This window comes from Haliotis rubra, unplaced genomic scaffold (genome assembly GCF_003918875.1).
Source record: "Haliotis rubra isolate DU_JTF1 unplaced genomic scaffold, ASM391887v1 Scf1025, whole genome shotgun sequence".
NCBI lineage: Eukaryota > Metazoa > Mollusca > Gastropoda > Lepetellida > Haliotidae > Haliotis > Haliotis rubra.
In genome coordinates, this window is record NW_025764921.1 from 294,838 (window position 1) to 318,850 (window position 24,013).

Here is a 24,013-nt window from a genome sequence, read left to right on the forward strand (position 1 = left end):
CATGATAATGCTCGGCCGCATACCGCGATGTTGACACGAAATTTCCTTCAAAACGCTAGAATCAAGGTCATGGACTGGCCATCCAGGTCCCCTGACCTTAATCCAATAGAGCACGTTTGGGATGCACTTGGGAGAAGGCTTCGTGGTCTTAGGAACCAACCTCAGAATTTGCAGGAACTTGGCGCTGCCTTGCAAGAGCAATGGCGCAGAATCCCCAACCACGTATTCACAAGCATCAGGCATTCGATGAGGAGACGGTGTTTGGCAGTGGTGAATGCGCGGGGCGGCCATACACGATATTGAACTGAGAAATTTCGCATGTTTATTCTTGTGACTTGACATTCTGTATACCCATGTTTTGGAACGGCGGTGTAGTGTAATGGAACTGATTATGTCACTGTCAGTGTATCGAGTACATCACACAGATCTCAGCAATACAATAATAACAATTTAACCATCTTACCATCTCTTGTTCTTTTATAGTGCCCTGAAGAAAGAATGTGAAGTTTCTTATTTGACTCAGTATAGCTAATTGATTGTTTTGATTTTCACCGTATTCATGCCTCTATATTTTGCATTGTACTAATATTTTGTTAGTAAGAATTCATACTCAAGTTTATATATGAGAGACTGTAAAACTGCAGCAGTTGAGATCACTGATAGCAGCTGAATTAATGAACGTTGACAACAGTTAGTTTTGATAGGTGAGCACTTAATCAGCTTTGTATGATTGCTCTCAGTCTTGAGTATCAGTTCACATCCAACCATAAATAACATGATGTATTTAACAAAGTGACCACAAATCAGAAAAATCCAGTATATATATCAATCTCTCTCTATCTCTCTGTCTCTCTCTCACACACACACACTATGATGTCCGGTAATTGCAGATAAGACAATTAATTGCTCGCTCTCTCTCTCTCTCTCACACACTATGATGTCCGGTAATTGCAGATAAGACCATTAATTGCTCTCTCTCTCTCTCACACACACACACACACACACTCACTCACACACTCTTAAAGGTGTCACCTTAACTGGCCGATCGATCCGACAACAGGTGAAGTGCGTCACTGGCTTATTCGGCTCGTCAACACCATGCGACGGAAACCTATTATCGCTGTCCTTGCTGTGATTCAAGGCCTAGGTGCTTGGGTCATATATTTGCGGATGACAGGTGAGTGTGTGTTGAGTCCAATATGTACACAATGATTTAGTATAGGATTTGAGGGTAAATATCAAGTCCTACTCCTCTAATCCGTTGCGTTTGTCTGTTTGTTGTTTAACCCCACACTCAGCAATATTCCAGCTATAATATTATGGTAACACATCTCGTCTGAAGCATACTCACAAATCAGTGCAACTGGGATAAAATAACATGCATCAACATGGTCAGCGAACCTGACCATCCGATCTCGTTAGTCGCCTCTTTAGACAAGAGTCAGTAAATGAGTGGTTTTACGCCGCTTTTAGCAACATTCCAGCAATATCACGGCGGGGGACACCAGAAATGGGCTTCACACATTGTACCCATGAGGGGAATCAAACCCGGGTCTTCGGCGTGACGAGCGGACGCTTTAACCACTAGGCAAGACCCTCTTATATTATGATACGACGTATCGGTTAAATTCTTACATGTATACCGTTTTCCATCACTCTTGCTTTGCAACGCTGTAAGTATCTAAACAGGAAGACAAGAAGACCACTTCTAACCCGGATCTTCACGGGTCTGTTTCATTGGGTCTTGATTCGAATCCCCACATGGGCACAATGTGTGAAGCCCATTTCTGGTGTCCCCCGCCGTGATATTGCTGGAATATTGCTAAAAGCGGCGTAAAACCATACTCACTCACTCACTCACTCATTGGGTCATGTTGGGGTCAAGAACCAGGTTTCACAAATACATGGTAACAGTAAGACTGTTCGTAGCATAGACTTAGCACAGTCGTAGCTCTAACAGAAAACAGTTCTGGGCAACTGACAAGCTTTATCAGAAAATTTTTTTGCTCATCACATAGGTACAACGTACTGAGCTCATTCTCATTTGCAATTAAAGACGACTATCTTGTCGTAAGAGGCGACTAACGGGATCGGGTGGTCAGTTTCGCTGACTTGGTTGACACATGTCATCGGTTCCCAATTGCGCAGATCGATGCTCATGCTGTTGATCACTGGATTGTCTGGTCCAGACTCGATTATTTACAGACCGCCGCCATATAGCTGGAATATTGCTGAGTGCGGCGTAAAACTAAACTCACTCACTCACTCACTCATTTGCAATTGTCTTCTGCTGCGATATTCCCGGATATATGTACATATTAAACAAACAGCAAATCAAATATTGTTCGGAAAAAGCGGAAAACCATTTTCTTGAGTTACGAAATCTCTGCTGAAACAGGAGTCCGTTATAAGATTTCGACCACATGAGAAAGGTTTACAAAAGCAATTAGATTCATTGTTGAATTACTCTATTGAATGGGGAGTTGAAGTTAATATCTGAGAAACATGTATTTATAAATCCTTACCAATTAATTATGATACCACGTGTTCGAGAGTGTGAGTAAGTTTAGTATTACGCCGCTTTTAGCAAATATTCCAACAATATCATGGAGGGGGACACCAGAAATGGGCTTCACACATTGTGCCCATGTGGGGAATCGAATCGGGATCTTCGGCGTGACGAGCGAACGCTTTAACCACTAGGCTACCTCGCTGTTTGAGAGAAGGTAAGCACATCCTGCACATGCATGCGACACAAACACATGCAAAGGCACGTCAAATTTTTATGTGAAAAACCAACAGAACATTTTGTAAAAGTGAAAACAGCATTGGACATTATTTTGATCAGACCCATGAATATCGCTGAGTGCGGCGTAAAATTCACTCACTCATACTTTGCATATCAGGCCTTTAATTTAAGCCATCACGGTTTCTTTCAGGTGGAACTTTAAAACGACCGGACCTTTCATCAAGCACTAATATTGAGGTAATTGCGCGTTAGATATGAATGGCTAGTTAGTCTTTTGTACAGCCAAGCCATATGAATGTAATGTTTGTAATAAGTGTAAATGTTGACACTGGTTTAGATTTATCCAACATTTCATTATCTCCTAAATGCTCTGTCAGCATTCCAGCAATATCACGACGGGGGACACCAGCAATGGGGCTTCACACATTGTACCCATGTGGGGAATCGAACCCAGACCTTCGGCGTGACGAGCGAACTCTTTAACCACTAGGCTAGCCTACCGCAACCCTGCCGTAAAACGCATGGGTTTATAATGATATGAACAGAAAAGTGAAAAGATAACAGTGAGAGTAACATTGGAACCCAAACTTTTAATAAAAGGAGGTTAACGTGAGGTTCTAATGTATGGATCAAGGGGCAGTTATTCTCTCAGATAAAATATTTTCGTAAAATATATGCTACAATATGAGTGAGTGAGTGAGTTTGGTTTTACGCCGCTTTTAGCAATATTCCAGCAATATCACCTCGGGGGACTCCAGAAATGGGCTTCACACATTGTACCCATGTGGGGAATCGAACCCGCGTTTTCGGCCACTATGCTACTCTCACGTTTGAAATAAGGATTGAAATAGTAAAGTGTCCAAATTATTGCAAATAGTTTCGAACACATGGAAATATGATTATTGGTTACTTATCACTGCCCCTTGGCTATTTGTCATAGTAAACTTGTCAAGATAATGGACGGGTGTGGACTCTGGCGTAAATGAACGCATTGTTATAACGGGATACTCAATCTATCAATCAATTGGCTGCAAGAGTTGTATGTTCCCAGGGAGTTGAGACTGACATCCGATGATATGGGGAAAATAAATTGCCTTTGATCAGCAGAGCTGGAGAATGGCTATGGATCTAAGAGTTGATCTAACACATATCAATAAATCTATCCATTTCTAACCTTGTTCGTGAATTCGACGAAGGCATTTTGTTGTCAGCCAATTGTCTCTGTGTGTGCATGTATGTGTGTGTGTGTGTGTGTGTGTGTGTGTGTGCGCGCGAGCGCGCGCAGGCATGGATGAAAGCATACATGTAAATGTTGCCAAAAAATGATTTAATATAAACTATCTCTCTCCCCCCCCCCAAAAAAAAGCATAGGCGTTTTGTATTTCTACAAATCTATTAATGACCAGTTGTGTTCAAACAATCGTCAAAATATGTAACAAAAGTGTTGATAACATGATAATGTTGATTTAGATGAGATTAATAAATTAAAAAGGCATCGCCACAATGCAACAGAAATCACCTTCCAGTAGAAATTGTGCAGGAAAGGGCATGCACTGTCTGGATATAAAAATCCATATTACTTTCGGAAATCGGCATTCGTTTTGAAGGAGTTTCAAGGTCAAATCACTACGCCACGTCTTGACGCTGCGACACGGAACATCGCCATTGAAAGAACTTTCTGTTGCCAGGCGTCTGAGCACGATATCACGGCTTGCAGCTCGTTACAACCAAACGGGTATAACAAATGACCGTCCCCATACAGGCAGACCTCGAGTCACCACTGCAGTCCAAGATGGGTACATCAGGTACTACATTTGCGTGATCGTACTGCCACGGTTGAGAGCACAGCATCCAGGGTGCCTGGACTTCGGAGGATATCCGGTCAAACTGTAGGGAACAGGTTGAGAGAGATTGGACTGAGAGCCAGGAGACCCGACCTTGGGTCCATGCTACGTGGTCACCATCGTCTCCGTTATCTAAAATTATTCACTTGGTTGTATAGACATTTCCTCCTTCTAAACTGACGTAAAAAAATCATGTACTAAAGTCTATTTGTGGACGAGTTATACATGTTTGAAAATACAACATTTTAGCACGAGATTTCTGGGTTATGCGTTTCTTTTTTGGAATAGTATATTTGGAATGACTGCATTGTCTGGTCCCGACTCGATTACAATCACAATCTTATATCTGGAATATTACTGACCGCAACTTTAAAAAAGTACGATGTTTTATTTGTCAGTTGCATGGTTAGCATATTAAATAAATTCGTTTTAAGTCTATATTTTAGCTGTTATCCCCAGAAAGTGCAACTATGTTAATGTGTTTCCAGTCACCTTTCGTGTAAGCACAAATTTCGTAAACCTACACTTCATGGGTTATGGGGCGGTGGGGTAGCCTATTGATTAAAGTGTTTGCCCGTCATGCCTAAGACCCGGGTTCGATTCCCCACATGAGTACAACGTGTGAAGCCCATTTCTGGTGTTCCCCGCCGTGATATTCCTGGAATATTGCTAAAAACGACGTAAATTCTCTCTCACTCACATGGGCTATGTAACAGCTGTACCAGCCCCAATGACTGATCAAGGTTTATTCCAAATTCTACCATGGATACGTGAAACATGATTGGTCAATCAATAAAATCAGGCTGAAAATGTAACAGCTGCCGTACCAGCCCCAATGACTGATCGTGATGGAAAGGTTTATTAAAACTCAAAATACAATTATACGATTTCTCCTCCTCAATTATTAGGGAACCTCACTATCGTAATTATTACCTTCTATTATAAAAATATCCAAACTCAATTACAATACACAGCCCCAAACAAAAACAAACAATATCTAACATATAAATCACAAAACCTTGTAAAAAATTAAAAATACATCCCTATCTATACCTATTTGTGCGGCAAAACGTTCGTAAACATTTACCTACCTGGTAAATGGTATATTTGTTTCCGTTTAGAATGAGAAATTCGCAAGATAACGGTCAGGCGAAACACAAAATTTAGGCCACTCATACTCCATCATGTCCCGTTGCATCGTTCAAAATGTCAAAAATTGAACCACGAGTATTCCGCGCTCTGCCACCTTCCCCTCAAGGCTGTCACTGCTATGTTCGTACATTTTGAAAAGCTTGGCCACAATCCAGTCCAAAATGATGAGAACAATGTTCCAAGGAATCCCAAGTTAGTCGCATGTACACAAAGCAGTACTGTCACTGACACTCTTTTGTCGCATGCCGGGGTGGAGGCAGGTACGTGAAATTATGATCGACACTCGCCGGTCATAAAAATCAACAGTCTTTGATGAGTTACAGGTCATAGGTCGATCAGAAAAGGATATATTCTTCGATTCTGCAGGGTTCAGGTTCGACAGTCAGTCAAGTATTTTCCACTGTCACTTCGAATTTCAACCTTTCGCAAAATGTAAACACTGGCTCGTCCGCCATTTCAAACTGTTGCGTAACTGTCTACTTCCAAGAAAATAAGTAGGTCAGACGATTCCATTATAGTGTGGCCAGGGGGGTACAGTAACACGGCACACAAAACAATAGGCTGGTTTCGGTCGTGTGGAGTTACGATTATAAAAACCAAGCTCTTAGGTGTTACATTATTCTATTGAATAAACAGTAGTTTGTTTTCTTTGGACAGAATAGTTTTTATGTTGCAATGTTAACAAAAATACGAACGGCACCTACCACTCCCTTCACAGACGAGTTCAATTCGCCTTCTCGTCCCATGCCGGATTACGCCGTGTCTTCCGCAGGACGAGGAAGTTCGATGTTAAATTGGTTATGGTAGAATGGAGATAAACATACTGTGTTTTGAAATTAGATGAATGTTAGACCGAATTGATAGTCTCTAAATTAATCATTTGAAACCTCACGCTACGCGTTCGGCTTCAAATGAAATTTAGAGACTATCAATTCGGTCTAACATTCATCTAATTTCAAAACACATGACGTTTATCTCCTAAATCAACTCTTCCCGGAACGAAATAGGACTATTGTCGTTGATTGTATCTAATTACTAGTAACACCTGTCACAAGAGACAATTGGTTAAATAGTTCATTGACAGAGTCCATCTCTCAATCATTTTCAGTTTGACAACGTCGAAATCCTCTCCAACGAAGAGTTTATCAAGCAATTAGTCTCTATCAATCAACTATTTAATATCATCAAATCAGCTTATGAACAATTTAATCCTTCCTGTATATTCCACTGTGCTACTTTTCGTACTCTCCATCTGGCTGCATCCACTTTAGTGCAACCTCTGATCAATTTCCTGTCGTTTTTGTCAAATCTGTATAGTATGTATATATGTTACAGGAAACATGTATAATCACGAGATATGTATAATTACTGAAAATTTCAGTAATTATACATAATTCCTGAAAGTTAAGAAACAAAATTATACATATTTACAAATTATACATATTTTCTGTAACATATATACACCTGGTTGTAGTCACATATAAATAACCCTCAAACCTCAAACCCTTGGTCATTGAGTTATGTACTCGCTTGTGTTCATCTCAATTGGGTATCCTAATTTTCCTTTGAGTAACCAAATAAATTGTACCCATCTCACTCAAACTCAATTGGATAATTTGCCATTTTTCATTAATTGTAAAACTATAATTATGTTTAAATGTTAGTTTACTTGTTTTTTTATTTATATTTGATTTCTAATGAGAAACGATAAGAAAGACTGCAGGTTAAATTGCCAAGTTCATCTGTTGAAATAGAACCTCTCAATATACCTCAGTTAGTTAGATTTGACATTTTTGTGTGTAGCATGTAAGATAAAATTTAGTGAGTATTACTCACTATTACTTGTACGCAATAGACTTACTAGGAATTGAGTTTTCACATACATATTTGCGTAATTTACGCAGATACGCAGCTTATCTGTAACTTTAATAAATGCCAACAAAAAAAGAAATAAAACCAAACCACATCATCATCATCATCATCACATTTATTTTGATATCGGGGTAAGAGTCTACGTCGAAAATTTATTTTATGCTTAGTAGTGTGTCCTCATGACGTTCATTGCGGGCCTTGAAGGACCGGAAGTGGGTCTGTCGGAAAAAGAAATTAACTTTGAATAAAATATCATTTGAAATTGTGTCATCATGTAGATACTACTATTATTGATGTCAAACTTTTGCAAACTGTTATCTTCCCAATAGACCTCCGATTGACAAAGATTATCAAAGATTTATTGTACATCTCTTCAAGTAGGGCGGCAGGGTAGCCTAGCGGTTAAAGCGTTCGCTCGTCACGCCGAAGGCCGAGGTCGATTCCCCACATGGGCACAATGTGAGAAGCCCATTTCTGGTGTCCCCCGACGTGATATTGCTGGAATATTGCTAAAAGCAGCGTAAAACTCACTCACTCTTCAAGTAACGTTTTCGTACTCAATCTACATGGAAACTGCCTTCTTGATGTATTCTGTGTCATTGGATGTGTGCTGCTGTATCATTGCAGAAATGACATACAATATACCCTGGTTATAGTACCACCGTTTGTCCAGGAGAAAATATGGCATTATATGCAGGGTGGCATTATAACCAGGTAGGACAGTTAGAGGACCTGTGCAATCAACAAGGTGATTGAGCTGATGTCTCCTGTAATGAGCCTTGAATGACTGGATAATCCCAACGTCTAGGGGCTGCAGGTGACTTGTTGTTGTAGGTGGCAGGAAGTGTATTGTCACGGGTGTTGTCCTATCTGGGATTACAAGACGTAAATCATTCATGAGTTTGGTCAATTAATCTGAGTCATGTCAACCAACCAATTAAAGTACATGTATGTACATGCTACATGCAGCCAGTGTAATTGGCATTATATCCAGTTATCCGAGGTATTATAGAGGCAGGAAGTCCAGTCTGGAAAACACGTGGCATTATATCAAGTTTGGCATTATAAACCAGGGGCATTTTAACAAGGGTAGTATATAGGCAGGAAATTTGTTCAGGCAAAACATGTCATTATATCCAGTTTGGCATTATAAACCAGGGGCATTATAACAAGGGTAATATATAGGCAGGAAATCTGTTCAGGCATAACATGGCATTATATCCTGTTTGGCATTATAACCTGGGTGCACTGTACTCTGCTTTCAGTTATGTTAACTGATCCGTCAAGCTCCGGGTTAGAATTGGTCTTCAGGAACCCATGCCTGTTGTAAGAGGCGACTGACTGGATCAGATGGTCAGGCTCGCTGACATGGTTGACGTATCCAAATTGCGTAGCTGCTATTGATCACTGGATAGTCGAGGTTCGATTCTTTACAGACCGCCGCCATATTGCTGGATTATTGCTGAGTGCGGCGTTAAACGACAACCAACCAACCAACCAACGATACTATCCATCATATAGGCGAGAGGAGTTATAAATATATATCGTATGTTTGCAGGCACTGAGAGACCTCAAATCACCTCTGACGCAAAGCCCACTGATAAAGGCTCACCTTGAACGAAGATTTGCCCATAGGAGAAATATGTTGAAAGAGGCTTGCGACCAGTTAGGGAATAAACAATTCCCAAGAAATGTCAACAAACACCTGACGTACGATCACAAATTCAGCCAGCCAACGTATTCCATGTGTATGATACCAAAGGTTGGCAGTACCTTCTGGAGGCAAGTTTATACTGCATATAGGAAAACCGCTGACAAGTCAAAACCCAAGGAAGCGTATGATATTTCCATTGAATATGATCGCGGCTCGCTCAGACTATCTAACACAATGTTGACATTTGTTAGAGAACCGTACCAGAGATTGTTTTCGGGATATGTTGATAAAATATTCTATATCAATCCTTCGTTCTGGAATACCTTAGGAAGGTCTGTCGTTCGATTTAACGCTTCCCATACTAAAAGATCACGTGGCGGTCACGAAATAACATTTGCCGAGTTGGTGGATTACGTGCTTTACTGCCATGAAAACAAAAAGGACATTGACAGCCATTTTAAACCAATGAGTGAACACTGTGGGTTTTGTGAGATTGATTATACGTACATTGGGAAGATGGAGACGTTTCGAGATGACGTTGTCTATATTAGTGACGTCATGGGTTTTCTCAACTTTACGACTATCGGGGAGAATATACTAAAGTATTGCTTCCATGGTAAGTCGGAAACGATTTACAGACTCGGTCATCTTGTGTTTTATCACACTCGGAGGGCCATGGAAAGATCCGGTGTGTCACTTATTGAAGGACTCCGGAGAACCTGGAAAACATGGCAGATTCGGGGAATGATATCGATAGAATTTCCATTTCCTTTACAAGCAAATGATACCAAAATAACATTCGAACGTTTCAATGAATTAGCACAAAAAGCATACAAAGCGTCCAAGCCCAGTATTCTACACGAGGCGAGAGACAGAGCACTGAGACAGGCATACGGCTCCCTGACCTATGATGCTAAGGTCAGATTGATGAAGATGTTTGAACCTGAGTTCAAGATGTTTGATTATAATCCTATGCCGGACTTCGTGTTTGGGGAACATCGGAATGAAGACAGTATTGATCTTTTTTTCATAACAAATACAAACAATAGTAATGATCATTCAAGGTTATGGATTGCACATGGGCCTGTATCACTATTTTATAGCCATTTTGATTGAGAAGAAAGGTATGATACTTCATAGATGACAACTTCTATATTATATTAGGGGCGGTGGGGTAGTCTAGTGGTTAAAGCGTTGGCTCGTCACGCCGAAGATCCGGGTTCGAATCCCCACATGGGTACAATGAGTGAAGCCCATTTCTGGTGACCCCCGCCGTGATATTGCTGGAATATTGCTAAAAGCGGCGTAAAACCAAACGCAGTCAGTCAGTCAGTCTATATTATATTATGATGAGTGAGTGAGTATGGTTTTACGCCGCTTTTAGCAATATCCCAGCAATATCACGGCGGGGGACACCAGAAATGCGCTTCACACATTGTACCCATGTGAGGAATCGCCTTCGAAGTGACGAGCGAACGTTTAACCACTTAGCAATCCCACCGCTCTCGTATATTATGATACGACGTTTCGGTTTGATTCTTGTACCGTTATCCATTACTCTTGCTTTACAACGATGTAAGTGAGTGAGTGAGTTGATTTTTTCGCCGCACTCAGCAATATTCCATCTATATGGCGGCGGTCTATAAATAATCGAGTCGGGACCAGACAATCCAGTGATGAACATCGATGTGCGCAATTGGGAACCAATGACATGTGTCAACCAAGTCAGCGAGTCTGACCACCCGATCCCGTTAGTTGCCTCTTACGACAAGCATGGGTTACTGCAGGCCAATATTCTAACCCGGACCTTCACGGGTCACAAAGATGTAAGAATGTATAGAGGAAGAGTGCTTGAAAACGGTATAAGAATGTTTACCGAAAAGTCGCATCATAATGTAATGAAGACGTCATCCATGAGGTATCATACCATGCTTGTTATTCATCAACTTCTAAAATGATAATCAAACTGAACATTGCGATTGACATATAAAATGAGATATATTGTCTCTGTATTAATTATATATTTACTTTCTATCGTCGGTACGTGTGATTATGGTGGCTGTTTATTAGTACGTAGATATGTGTGGTGCTTATCATATACGTTTGTAAAGGGAATAAAGCCACATTATGAAGGATACGATATGTCTGTTGTTGGACGTTTTTGTCTCTATATATGCGAGAGAACTATTTCGCCACATGGTTTTAAATATTTTACATGAACGCAAGAATTCTTGCGCATAAATGGTTGGTTGGTTTGACGCCGCACGCAGCAATATTCCAGCTATATGGCAGCGGTCTGTTAACAGTCGAGCCTGGACCAGACAATCCAGTGATAACCATCATGAGCATCGATCTACGCAGTTGGGATACGATGACATGTGTCAACCAAGTCAGCGAGCCTGACCGCCCGATCCCATTAGTCGCCTCTTATGACAAGCATAGGTTGTTGAACATCAACCCCTCTGGCAGGGTTTCATATTGGCGCATGAACACAGTGTATGAAATAAGGCCCGCCCGATGAAACGGTCTAGATTTCTGACGGACGGTATTAAATTTACAGCTAGCCAGCCCGATGGTCTGGTAACAGTTTTAGAAGTAGTTCTGATGTTCAATTCATTGTATGAAATAAGCCAAAAATCCAGCCAGACATCAGGGCTGGTAACTTCAAAATGTTACCAGCCCAAAATGGATTTAAACAGACCAAATATGGTGAATTTACTCAGATGTATGGAATTGTGTATTTCAAAGGTTTTAGATGTTTCATACATCTGAGTAAATTCCTCATGTTTGGTCTGGTTAAATCCATTTTGGGCTGGTAACATTTTGAAGTTACCAGCCCTGATGTCTGGCTGGATTTTTCGGCTTATTTCATACACTGAATTGAACATCAGAACTACTTCAAACAAGAACGACAACTCTATCCTGGATTCAGTCCGTTTGAGTCAGAAACGGACCGATGAATTGCTAAATTTGATCATTGTACAAAATTGCCACATAAATATAAATATCATTTACTAACATGTTTATCATTTACTAATACCCAACAGTTGTTTCTTATATTTGCAAAAATCTTTCCGGACTCCACTTTCTTTGGCTCTCTGAGTGAGGTTGGAGATTTTCTGTGAGAGGCACGTGCAAACTGTGTCTGACTGATCGTCAGGACCAAGTACACTTCATACTGATGTGTAACCGTACGGTTAATAAGATATTTCGTTTTACGCCACTGGTAGCAATTTAACAGTAAGATCATGACAGGCGATGTACTCGACCCTGTATATAAAAGACCATAGCCTAGCGTGTGGTGAACGTTTTGCATCAAACCACTATGGCATTAGACCAACACCTGGGGCGTTAGCACAGTGGGTAGTGCGCTTGCTCGTGATGCAGTTTCCTATCATTGGTACGATGTACATGTGTGTACGTGAATGCAACGTGTGGTCTCCGTTGAGGTACGACCGACAAAACACTATAGCAAGTCATGGAGACTTGTATTGCTCTCACTCTACACATGATAAGATGCAGTGTGAACCCCAAGGGTCAATTGCGTTGCCACTTTACCTTTTGAAGTTGGGTAAACTGGCTATGTCCATGACGCCAAACAGACGCAAAACGTTTGATGTAAAATAACTAACCAAGTAAAAATAGTCAACTCGATACTTTATGACAATACGTAACTGACATATTGTCACAATAACACCAAATCAAGGCCAACCCCTTATCCTACTTACTAGTGAAGGAGGGGCGGTGAGGTAGCCTAGTGGTTAAATCGTTCGCTCGTCACATCGAAGACCCTGGTTCGATTCCACACATGGGTACAATGTGTGAAGCCCATTTCTGGTGTCCCCAACCCTGATATTGCTGGAATATTGCTAAAAGCAGGGTAAAACTAAACCCACTCACTCACTCATACTAGTGAAGGTGCAGTGTAAGGTATATCGCTTGAAGAAGAATAGCCTAGTGGTCAACGCATTTTCTCGCCGGGGTTCGATTCCCTACATAGGTATAATGTGTGAAGCCCTATTCGGTGTCACTCGTCGTGATGTTGCTGGAATATTGTTAAAAGGGAAATTGACAAGTTTAATTGAATCCACGGGAACACCTACACTGACTAATTACGTACAACAAGTTAATGATTACCGTAAATACCTAACATTTACACTGATTAAAGTGTTTAACCCGAAGCTAAATCTGCAATGACCCAGAGAGTGAGTGAGTCAGTGAGTAACTCCTCTCGCCTATATGATGGATAGTATCGTTGGTTGGTTGATTGTCGTTTAACGCCACACTCAGCAATATTCCAGATATATGGCGACGGTCTGTAAATAATCGAGTCTGGACCAGACAATCCAGTGATCAACAGCATGAGCATCGATCTACGTAATTGGGATACGATGACATGTATCAACCAAGTCAGCGAGCCTGATCACCCGATCCCGTTAGTCGCCTCTTACGACAAGCATGGGTTATTGAAGATCAATTCTAACCCTGATCTTCACTGGTCGGACTGACCCGGAAATACAACTTCCCTCTTTAACAGGGAACCATGTATATACGTTGTGTATAACGTCAAATATTTGCGTGAATGGAAAAGATTATTATAACCCAGCCTCTGCTTATGCCTCCTTCCTATTCTGTGAGCGCAGTACTTGTCTATTTCAATATTTTGTTTAGCTTCCCGTAATTACAAATCTTTGATGTCGTCATTGATAATATGATGTATATAAGCCCGCTGATACCAGTCGTGTCCCCAGCGACACTAGGAGGACCAGGGCTAAATAGCCAATTATTGCAATTACGGGACATAGTCAGACTAAATTTACTAAGCCGGATTAGGGCCGACAGACAATTGGAACTAGGAGAAATGGCAAAACTGTTTTATTTGCACATGTACATCGATGTTACATACATCATCAACAGCACTAATTTACAAACTAAGCCGGTGCTGTGCTGCTGCGTCGGCATATTCCAAAACGGCGGAGTTGTTGACCTGGAGTCTTCAGCTGGTCCAGTCTGTTGTCCAAATCTCTGTACTTCCTCCTCTTGGGAGGCCTCCTTTGGCCAGCATCGTACTGCAGGTACCTGGTATCCGTTGTTGTCTGCTCCATCTTTAAGAACTGGATCAGTTCATAAATGTTGGGGTGGGCCTTGCACCAACTTCTTCACCCTGTTGTGCCATCCTTCCAGTGTGTTGTTGGTGCGGGGGCCGTCAGTGGTGAAGTGGTTCCAGCTAGCTTTGGAGAAGTCGCCCTCAATCCATGTTGTGGTGATGTAGTCTGCCAACTGCGTGCAGCGTCTGTCGCCAGGCATCGTTGCAATGGTGTCCAGCCACACGTCTTCAACCTCAAAATAATAACGAAATTGTGTAAAATAAGATAAAACATAACATTCATAAATAAAATCTGATATGAAAGAAGCGTATCTCTGATTGGTAATTTCTAAAGGAATTTTGTGAAAACGTTATACTTACATCATTTATGGGGACATGGGGCAGCACAGCGCATCGCCGAACAAATCGTTTGACATCCATGTCGTTGCCGTAGTCCACCTGAAGGCCAACCTGCTGGGTCTTCCTCCACACACACTGTGTAAAGTGGAAGAAACAGCCCTTCCACCTGACATCAGGGAAGACTCTCATAGCAGCGTTTCTGGCGGCAGTCTCGAAATCCATCTGTAAATCCAACGTTGTTACAATTACAATGCCAACGTTATATCCGATTTTCAATTAGTTGGAAATAAATAATACATTAATACATTTTTGTATGCAATTTTAATAAAACCCGACTTACCTGGATCACCTGTGGTTGCAGTTGTAGACCTCTTTGTGCTGCAGTCGTCTTTAGCAGCTGGAACGCTCTGACATAGGTTGCTTGCCTCTTGTCTGGTAGCAGCAGGTAGACCAGGGGGAACATTTGACCGACGTCTGTAACAGCATGGATGGTTTACAGCTGGTAAAATATGTGAGGTGTCACATAAAACGTACCATCTGCAAAGAAAGTGTCTGCTTGACACAACTGCTCCAAGTTGGATGTGGTGGCAAATCCCAGGATCTTGTCCTCGTCCCCATCTTCAAATGCCAGGAACTGTTCCCCGCCTTCTGTTGTTTGGTACTGTTCAGGGATTACTAGGTCACGACGATGGGATGGTAGAGGAGGAAATGACTTCTTCCTTGCTCTATACAGGGTGTCCTTCTTCATATGAAACGTAGGTAAGTTGCCAACCAGGGTGGCGTTTTCCGGTGTCCAGTCATCAACCCGCATACTGTTTACTTCTTCCTGGAAGAGCTGCGGCAGAGGTCTGATCGTGGCCTTGACTTTTTCTTTTAGTGTCTCCATGGTTTAAAAAGGGGTAAAGCAGCTGGACACGACGGATTGAATTGTTAAAATCTTCCGAAAAAATCATCATGCCCTTCCCTCTGAAATTGTTTAATAAGCTTTTTGACCAGAGTAATTTTCAAAATGCCTGAAGTAAAGCTCTCATAGTGCCCTTTCATAAAAAAGGCGATCGAAGCAACCCAGACAGTTATAGAGGAAACTAAACTCACTCACTCAGTTATAGAGGAATATCCTTACTATGCGCATTAAGTAAACTATATACATCTATCTTGAATATTCGTATTACCAATTTGTCTAATATAAGAGACAAGATACCAAAGAGTCAGGCAGGGTTTAGAGAGGGATGTTCAACCGTAGACCATATTTTTACTTTAAATGGAATTATAGAAAAGTGTCTCCTTAAGAAGAAGAAGACTACTACTATATGTAGCATTCATAGATTTCAAAAAGCCTTTGATTCTGTTGATCGATCAAAGCTATGGAAATGTTTATGTAAAACTGGTATGGGAAGGAAATTGTTAAATTCAATTATCAGTATATATCATTCTGTAAAAGCTTGTGTTAGATGTAATAATGAATACACCAATTATTTTGATTGTCAAGTGGGTTTGAAAACAAGGTTGTGTACTTTGTCCCATATTGTTTTCTCTCTTCAAAAGTGAATTGTCAGATGAACTATCAAAACATGGTAAATACGTTATACAACTTTATCCTGATTTGTTAGAAATTCTACTTCTCATGTTTGCAGACGATGTTGTACTTGTATCGGATACTGTTCCTGGATTACAAAACCAACTGAACATATTACGTGATTTCACAGAACATTCCGGTTTAATGGTGAATCTTGATAAAACCATTATTGTTGTTTTTCGAAAGGGTGGACGCACAGCATATGGTTGTTAAATGAAAAAGAGTTGCAGTCACCTTGGTGTATTATATTCTTCAAATCATAAAAGTCTGGCTGATTTAGCGACGAGAGTAAACGTGCGTAATGGAAGTTATTATTAATCTCAGTTTAAACCGTAATGTTTTCTTTAAAATATTCGACACGCAAATACAACCAATCTTATTATATGGCGCAGAAATATGGGGTATGCACACATTCGCTAAATTAAAAAGTTCATTTAATTGCATGTAAAAGATTTTTAAATGTTAACCCTCAAACCCCGAATGCAATTGTATATGGGGAATCCGGCAGGTATCCGCTTTATATTAACGCAATGTGTAAAACATTAAGATATTGGCTACGAGATTTAGATATGCATGAAAACCGGATCCCACTTAAGGTATATAAAATGCAATTGTATTATTTTAATTAAGAAATACAGTTCGCTCTACCACCATGTAAAGCGTCCTCGTGCTTTAACGTCATAATAGTTCAGGGCGAAAGTGTGTTTTATTACACTATACATGGTGGTAGAGCGAACTGTATTTCTTTTCTAAGATGCCAAATTTAACTCTTTCTAGGATAATTACGATTAATTTAAGGCAGAAAACAAACGACGTTGTCGGTGACCTAAATTAAGAATCCTCGCACAGTGCTAACTGGCGCGCTGTTCTATTGATGTGTCTGCCCCCCCCTACGTTAAGACGAACGTTACCAGAAAAACAAATGATAAACAGTTTCATGACGGTTTACGTTCGGATTAAATATCTTCTATAAAGGATTTTAATTACATCTGTCATTAACGTAAACCATGTGAACGTCGCATTTCTACTACCAACATATGTTTAGATCAGTACATCCAGACGAAGCTGAATAGTCTAGCGACATTCCACGATTGCATTGTGGGAATGTAAACATTGCGAACGTTACCGTGTCGCTGAAAACATACGAGTCGAATTGAGACATTTAAAACGTCAGAAAACATAAACGTAATGTTTCCACCAGTGATGTTAGGTGAGTGAAGCAACTGCAAACCAAGAAACGGGATGCAACGCAGTAGTTTACTGTAGGAGGCTGTACGAGGCGATGACAACTGACATGCATCGTGACGTCGCTTACATTGTGACGTAATGTAAAATGGTTCGATTACGAGGGGGCACACTAGAATGGCGCAGTGACGGGATAACGTCATTCAATTGTTACGTCATCAAACAACTATACCTTTATTGTTTGATAATGTATTTTTTTTTCGATTGTTCTAAGCGCTAAGCATCTTAGAATTAAGAAATACACTTCGCTCTACCACCATGTATAGTGTAATAAAACACACTTTTGCCCTGAACTATTATAGTTAAATCACGAGGACGCTTGCGTCCGAGTGCTTTAACGTTATAATAGTTAGTGTAATAAACACACTTTTGCCCTGAACTATTATAGTTAAAGCACGAGGACGCTTGCGTCTGAGTCCTTTAACGTTATAATAGTTCAGGGCAAAAGTGTGTTTTATTACACTATACATGGTGGTAGGGCGAACTGTTTTTCTTTTCTAAGATGCCAAATTTAATACTTTCTAAGGATAATTACGATTAATTTAACGCAGAAAACAAACGACGGTGTCTGTGACCTAAATTAAGAATCCTCGCACAGGGCTAACTGGCGCGCTGTTCTATTGATGTGTCTGCCCCCTACGTTAAGACGAACGTTACCAGAAAAAAACAAATGATAACAGTTTGATGACGGTTTACGTTCGGATTAAATATCTTCCCTGAATTATTTTAAATATATCTGTTATTAACATAAACCATATGGGGCAATATGAACGTTGCATTTCTACTACCAACGTAAGTTTAGATCAGTACATCCAGAGGAAGTTGAGTAGTCAAGCGACATTCCACGATTGCATTGTTGGAATGTAAACATTGCGAACGTTACCGTGTCGCTGAAAACATACGAGTCGAAATGACACATTTTAACCGTCGTAAAACATAAACGTAATGTTTCCACCAGTGATATTAGCTTGGTGAAGCAACAGCAAACCAAGAAACGGGATGCAACGGTGTAGTTTACTGTAGGAGGCCGGACGAGGCGATGACAACTGACATGCATCGTGACGTTGCTTTCATTGTGACGTAATGTAAAATGGTTCGATTACGAGGGGGCACACTAGAATGGTGCAGTGACGGGATAACGTCATTCAATTGTTACGTCATCAAACAACTATACCTTTATTGTTTGATAATGTATTTTTTTTTCGATTGTTCTAAGCGCTAAGCATCTTAGAATTAAGAAATACACTTCGCTCTACCACCATGTATAGTGTAATAAAACACACTTTTGCCCTGAACTATTATAGTTAAATCACGAGGACACTTGCGTCCGAGTGCTTTAACGTTATAATAGTTAGTAGTAATAAATACACTTTTGCCCTGAACTATTATAGTTTAAAGCACGAGGACGCTTGCGTCTGGAGTCCTTTAACGTTATAATAGTTCAGGGCAAAAGTGTGTTTTATTACACTATACATGGTGGTAGGGCGAACTGTTTTTCTTTTCTAAGATGCCACATTTAATACTTTCTAAGGATAATTACGATTAATTTAACGCAGAAAACAAACGACGGTGTCTGTGACCTAAATTAAGAATCCTCGCACAGGGCTAACTGGCGCGCTGTTCTATTGATGTGTCTGCCCCCTACGTTAAGACGAACGTTACCAGAAAAAAACAAATGATAACAGTTTGATGACGGTTTACGTTCGAATTAAATATCTTCCCTGAATTATTTTAAATATATCTGTTATTAACATAAACCATATGGGGCAATATGAACGTTGCATTTCTACTACCAACGTAAGTTTAGATCAGTACATCCAGAGGAAGTTGAGTAGTCAAGCGACATTCCACGATTGCATTGTTGGAATGTAAACATTGCGAACGTTACCGTGTCGCTGAAAACATACGAGTCGAAATGACACATTTTAACCGTCGTAAAACATAAACGTAATGTTTCCACCAGTGATATTAGCTTGGTGAAGCAACAGCAAACCAAGAAACGGGATGCAACGGTGTAGTTTACTGTAGGAGGCCGGACGAGGCGATGACAACTGACATGCATCGTGACGTTGCTTTCATTGTGACGTAATGTAAAATGGTTCGATTACGAGGGGGCACACTAGAATGGCGCAGTGACGGGATAACGTCATTCAATTGTTACGTCATCAAAAAACTATACCTTTATTGTTTGATAATGTATTTTTTTTTTCGATTGTTCTAACCGCTAGGCATCTTAGAACTGTGGTTACACTACTTATGCATCATATATACGTAATATCTAATTCTCACATGGCTTTGGTTATGTATGGATGTTTCAATCTGTAGGAGATATATCCTCCTTTATTAATGCCTTTAAAAATGTTGCTATTTTAATATGTTCTTCCAATCTTGGACTTGTACTCCAATATTTAGATTGCATTATTGACAAACGACTTAGAAATATATTGGTTAGGTTCAGATGTGGTCTATTACAATTAAAATATAATGAAGGGAGGTGGTTAGGAATAGATAAGTCTCAACGCTTATGTCCATATTGTAATTTAGGTATTGAAGACGAGTACCATTTTTTATTTATTTGTACATTATATAGCGCTCTACGAATTAAATACCTGCCGTATATATATCATCAAAATCCGAACATGTATAAATTTAGATCAATTCTATCAACGGAAAATGTACTAGTTTTAAAAAGCTTAAGTACATTTTTATGGTATGCATATAAATTAATAGAGAGTACATATAAAACCTGAGATGATAGATATCACACATACAATACTTGTTCACCATAATATATATGACATATGTATATCTATAATGTTATGTTTTGCAAACTAAGGCAATATTGCAATGAATCTATTGTATATAAAACTGTATATATATTGCATTGTATATGGGCCTGAGGCCTTCATACTGGAAATAAACACTTGACTTGACTTGACTTGATTTATTTTACACCGGCAATCATTAATGTATTGTTAAAGATATGACACACTTATCAGTAAGGCGTTATGGTATCTTACCACCAAATATACACACCGCTCATATACCTCTGAAATACACAGTATTTCCAATACATTCCTTTTGATTGTAATAGGTGATGTAATTTCCGACTCTTTTCTCAGTTTACTTGGGTTCGAAATAAACTGATGTGCAAAAAGAAAGTACACAGGTTGTGTTTCTTCCAATTAGATAAAAATAACAAAACCTTTTGATGAAATGGAAAATGTATGTTGAAGCACACTGCAATACACGTGTTTTATCAGCAAAATGACATTGTAACAATAAACAGCGATGTAGTGATGACCACTGCAGACGGTTCCTACGATGCTGGAAGGTCAAGGCCATTCCACGCAGCGGTCGGTTGGCCCATACATGCCAGCAGGACGAAGTCGCCTTGTCACTGTGAATCGGCTTACGCGATGACCCAATGATGTGGCTGCTGATGACGTCACCGTCAACATCCAGTTGCGTAGGTGAATAACCCGCAGATAGCGATCCTTTTGGGGTGTTGTGACTCTGGAACGTCCACTTCTGGGTCGATCACATGTCTGGCCTGTCGTACTGAAACGGTTAAACAGCCGAATTATGGTTTGTCTTGTGCAACCCAATGTCCTTGCAATATCGCTGTTGAAGGCACCCATTTGTGTCATTCCTTTGGCCCGTTCTCGTTGCGCCGACGTCAATCTTGGCATTTCCTTGTGAGATTTCCGTCAAGTGATTGTTCAGTCTTCACGACAGACAGGTTTTATACTCTCTGTCAGAAAAGTGCTGGTGCATGGGACAATAATCACAATTTTGCAAAAATTCGTGCAAAACACGTACAAATGTTTTCGGTTGCATTTTGGCAAATGAAACATGATGGTTGCGTTCTATACAATCAATGTTTTCAATAATTTTATTATACATGTAGTCTGTTTGGCTCAAAAGCGGACCGATGAATTGCAATCTAACTCGAAAACTAATAAACATAAAATACTCAATGAAACGCTGATCATAATCAAAACATCAAACCCACTCTGTTCACTATTTGTTACGAGGGAGGAGTGCAGAGAAAGGGACAGCCAGGTGTTCGGGAACGGGTGGAGACGGCACAGCACAGGTTAATGAATAAATAACTTTGTCTGTGAACGTGCTTCTCGAACACCTGGCTGTCCCTTTCTCTGCACTCTTCCCTCGTAACAAACAGTGAACTGTGTCAATATTTTAATGATAGTTTGTTAAACAACTTTATTATTTTTAGGACAAAACTTCTGCAAAAACAGAGTGGGTATGATGTTTTGATTATGATCAGCATTTCATTGAGTATTTTATGTTTATTAGTTTTCGAGTCAGATTGCAATTCATCGGTCCGCTTTTGAGCCAAACGGACTGTTTTTTTGTAGTTAGAACGCATGTTTGGGATTGCAACAACAATTACACCTGTGTACTGAATTTGATCGACTCCAAATGTGTATGAGACGTTAGATGAGATCAATACAAGGATCATATACTTGGAAACAACAGCCCGTGTTAGTATTCAGTCTTACAAACGCAATTTATACACAGAGTATAATATGACTAAATTACCATACCCTTATTATAGTTCAGACAAAACAGAGAAAGCTCAACTTCAATTCCATATGTCTATTTATCTGACTTGCACAGCAATGTCGCTACCCATTGCTCAAAACCGGTCACTTGCCGAGGTATACTTTTCTCGTTTGATATTTAACTCGGACACATGGAAAATCTCCCTATGAAACTCGCGAACACATGGCAACTTATAATAGATATAGTACGTCTATGTAGTTACAAAGAACACAGATAGTGATGATGATGATGATGATGATGGTGATGATGGGTCCAAACAATCTTACTTCACTGTTTCAACTCTGTCATTGACAGTGTGTTCCGCGATGGTGCGAAGGTAGACCATCTGTCTCCTAGGTGTCGTGCTGGGAGGACTAAAATCTATTTGTCAGTGGATGCAGTTGTCACAACACACAGTACATGTAATTTTAATTGCAGTGATGACGTAGCTTGTTCCTTTCATTTCCGTCTTCGCCATGCATGTGGTTTGCTTCCATCCACGGTACGCCTCAGAACATGAAGAAGGCAATTATGGAAAATGACAATTATCCAATTATTATTATTCTCTGTGTGTGTGTGTGTCTGTGTGTCTGTGTGTGTCTGTGTCTGTGTCTCGCTGACTTGGTTGACACATGTCATTGTATCTCCATTGCGTAGATCGATGCTCATGCTGCTGATCACTGGATTGTCTGGTCCAGCCTCGATTATTTACAGACCGCCGCCATATAGCTGGAATATTGCGCAGTGGGGTCGGCGTTAAACAGCAAACCAACCAACTACCCTGAATTCCGAATCTTGCGAATCCTCTTTGCTGCGTTTATCTATCTTAATCTATAAATAATAATTAAAATGGTATGTTTAGTGATCTCATTTATCACTGATACACACTGGTACCATCATTAAGAGTGTGAGTGAGTGAGTTAACATTTTACGTCACAAGGGCAATATTTCAGTCATAACATGAAGAGCCCCCTAGAGTGTAATCATATCAGATATTTAATCAACTGAATTATCCAGGATGTCAATTTAGAATACAATATTAGCAAAACAAAACCATTTGAATGAACCTAGTGAATCAACTGAATTATCAAGGATGTCAATTTAAACATGTCAAAACAAATACCTGGAATCGATGGCAATTACCCAAACAATGACGCTAGTAGCTTTTAATAAGACTGAAGTGTGACACGTATGTTACATTTGACCACTTTCTAAATGGCATTGAATTGTGTAGTCATAACGTGATCCACGCAAAACGCCAATGCAAGAGAATAACCTGTGTCGCAAACATTCTGGCCTCACCAAAGGCAACAACAAAAAAGGATTTATGGTAAAAAAAACATGAAATGCCACAATACCTGAAATGTTTAACAACCAGTATCTGGTTTGTAATCAAGCAACGTTCCAGGTGGATCCGGCAAGGATACAAAGCTGTGTCCGTGTTTCGATAGAGCATGAGGGACAATCGAACCCCGGTCATGGGCATGACGAGCGAATGCTTTAACCGTTAGGTTAGGGGGGCCAGGTTAGGCTACCACACCATGCCTAAACCCACATGGGTGCACTGTTTGAAGCCCATTTCTGGAGTCCCATCCGTGATAATGCTGAAATTTGAATATTTTTTATGGATCAACTGCATCTAAATACTTACTTTGATTTTAATTTGACTTTCTAATGCGGTGTTAAAGTCTAATGTATTTGTTAAGACGCGAGTGTTGGGGAATTAGCTCGCTTGGCAAGAGGTCTGACTATACCAACCCACACACAACACAACACCTGAGTAAATAAACAAGGCGTTTATTACACAGCAGTCACAGGATCATTTCACATGATCAATCAATAATGGTATGATTTATAATTAATTATTAGAACATGTTAACAATGCAATCAGCTATCAAAGTAAATA

At 40.1% G+C, this 24,013-nt stretch overlaps 1 long non-coding RNA gene across 1 annotated transcript; it reads left to right on the forward strand.

Moving 5' to 3' along the window:
- Window positions 1-1,111: 1,111 nt before the first annotated feature.
- Window positions 1,112-9,201, forward strand: LOC124271415. Its single transcript, XR_006897035.1, has 3 exons — window positions 1,112-1,177; window positions 2,940-2,986; window positions 9,176-9,201. It is a non-coding gene; the product is annotated as an uncharacterized LOC124271415 (long non-coding RNA).
- Window positions 9,202-24,013: the final 14,812 nt, after the last annotated feature.